Below are 2,942 nucleotides of genomic sequence, written 5' to 3' on the forward strand. Positions count from 1 at the left end.
AATAACAGCGCAGAGGGAGGAGAATGAGAGAGAGAGAGAGAGAGAGAGAGAGAGAGAGAGAGAGAGAGAGAAGAGAGCGCAATCTGACAGTATAGAAAAAAACAAAAAACAAAAAGAACAGCCGCACATTTCAGGCAAAACAGAAAGTGCTGACCATTTTTACATCACTAATGCTCTGCACTGAACTGGAAGCAGGCCAGTGTTTTTACGGAAAGCTGCTGTTTAATAAATTCCTGGAGCGCAGGTTGGCGACCTTCTTCAAACTGCAAGCTTCTACAAGAGTATCGATGGTGCAGAAGAGTCTCATCCACACTTTTGAAACTACACACTTGCAAACATTAATGTTAATCACACTAATCGACGTTACGTCACTTAATAATTCATCAAAAAGATCATCGTTTCTACAAAGCTTTTTAATATTCACGGCATTAACATGAGCGGCGCCCTTCTGCATTACAACCATGACATCTGCTTCATTTTCATTAGAAACGCTGTGAATGGTTAATGTAATATAATAATTTATGTCGCGCATGATTCTTGGTGACTAATGTGGTGGTCACCACACCAGCGCCATGGTGGTGGCCACCTGATCAAGCCATTATTACAGTCCTGTAATGTAGAATAGACACCGTCAAATGATCATCCAGATGGAGGTAATGGGGAAGTTTTCCATATCAAGTGGAAACACACTTTACTTTGGTGTGCTAGTAGTGTGCTTTCCCTCTCCCATTCTGTGGGAATGTCATGAATCTGTGCTTATTTTATTAACTGGTCTGCACGACTAATGGGGTGGATTTGAGAATCTGCTGTTGAATCTATTGCAGAGGTGGGCAGGTAAATAAAGGGCCTCATAATAAACTGTGACTGCTGTGAGGGGCCAAGCCAGAAGAAAGAGGGTGATGACTACAAAACATGACGGAAAAAATGCAAACATTAAATGTAAAAGTAAGTATATTAAGCATAAATAAGCCATGAACCCTATGAAAAATTATTTGTATGCAGTTTAACTGCAACAAAATAAACGGAGCAGCCGTTTCCAAAAGACAAATAGGCAGTATATTAAAAAAATATTTTTAATTGCTTTTCAATACACACACAATGCAAATTAGGAGATAAAAAAAAGAGAGAAATCTATATAAATATATTTACCCTTCAACCGGTAACTGGACCTGGACCAAAAAAAGTCAGGAAAATGACTACATCTCAGTTGTATAGTTTTGATCAAGGGCCACATATGGCCCCTGGGCTGGCACTTTGCCCAGTTTTTTCAAACATCTCTGAACTAAGATATTAAAGGAACTTATCTTCTCCACATAATCTCAACAAAAATCTGTGGAAAAAAATTGTGTTTTTTTAAATCTAGTTTTGCCTTCACATTTTCCCCATAGTCAATCAACAGAATTAAGGTCACAACTTTCTTTCAACATGAAGGCCAGACTGGGATGTTAACAATGCCGTGTGGTAAGCTTGTGACAGACTGCTGTTTGTAGTGTTTATAATATTAGTATTTGTATTCTTAAAAACTCATTTTTATACAAACATTCCTTTTTTTGCAATAAACCTAAATACCCTAATACAACCTAAATTGTCCTTTAGTGCTAACAACCTTAGCGGTCGCCGTGGCCTGGATTTGGAGTCAAAATACAGCAAACGTTGTGCAAAGCATCTGCTTCGACTCTGCAGGGCAACAGGAGAGTTCCAATAAATCATCCATCACAGGTTGAAGTGTTCAATTTTGGCCTCTTCATTTATCTTCAACCGTTGCTCACAGCAGGAACTGTAGAATCAAACAGTTTGACGTCTCTGACATTACTCAGGATCAGACTGAGGTCAGTAGTGAAAATACTGTACAAAGTGAATCTGAGGAACATAAAGAAGACATTGTTCAAAGTTTGTCATGAAAAAACCCCACAAATTTTAATAAACAACTCTGAACATGGAGGAGTTCATGTGTGACTCGCTGTTTTAATGTCATCTTATAAATGCGATCTCAACTATACAGTAAACACTATTCCGAACAATCTTTGTGACTTTTTTGTCCAATCACCGTACATTCCCACAATCACTTCAGTCGCCTTTCGCCCGCCCCTCTGAGTGGCGTGTGTGGCGTCATATTCCCTCCCTCCTTGATGAGATGAAGTCAACACTCACATTTGCCCACAAATATTGACACCCAGGGTTGAAAGTCGGATGTGAACAATTCTGAATCCGTTTATAAATGTCCATATTCCCATGATTGAAATGCAGAATAGACGGAACTAAAAAGCAGAATTCACTTGTGCAACACGGCGTCACCCGAACACTATATGGGGCGGACGTGAACAAACATGGCTGACCACAAGCTCCATCTCTCTCCAGGCTATTCCTGCCAGTCATCCCGACCATATCAGCAGTTGCTGTTTTAATTGGGTGTTTGTGTGAGCGGAGTTGTTCAACAGCTCATGAACACAGCCAACTAAAACGTAAAAACTACAAATTGACTCTAGTTTTTACAAGCAAAATTGCAAATGTCCTCATTTCCACTTGTTGTTCTATAGGCATAAATGAATACAAATTTCAATTTTTTTCTAAATCTGCTGCAAAATCAGGCAATTTTGTACAAAGAAGATTGATAAATGAATAGATAAACGAACAAATTAATTAATTAAAAAAAAACAGGTTGTGAAATCATTCAGGGACAAATACGTTTTGCCCAACATGTCTATTTGGATGTCACATTAACAATGTGACTGATGCAAGCAAGTTCTGCTGAAGCTTCTCACTGCTCCTCCCAATGTGGAGCATTGCGGCCTGATTCTCTCATGACTACAGCTACAGTACACAAAAGCTTACATTTCCTTGCAGGTAGGAAAAGATTGTAAAGCTATTGCAAATACTCAATACTACAATAATTATATTTGGTCAGCACTGGTTACAGGTTATACCGGTGATTGCACATAAGA

Source organism: Synchiropus splendidus, chromosome 1 (assembly GCF_027744825.2).
Source record: "Synchiropus splendidus isolate RoL2022-P1 chromosome 1, RoL_Sspl_1.0, whole genome shotgun sequence".
NCBI classification, from domain to species: Eukaryota; Metazoa; Chordata; class Actinopteri; order Syngnathiformes; family Callionymidae; genus Synchiropus; species Synchiropus splendidus.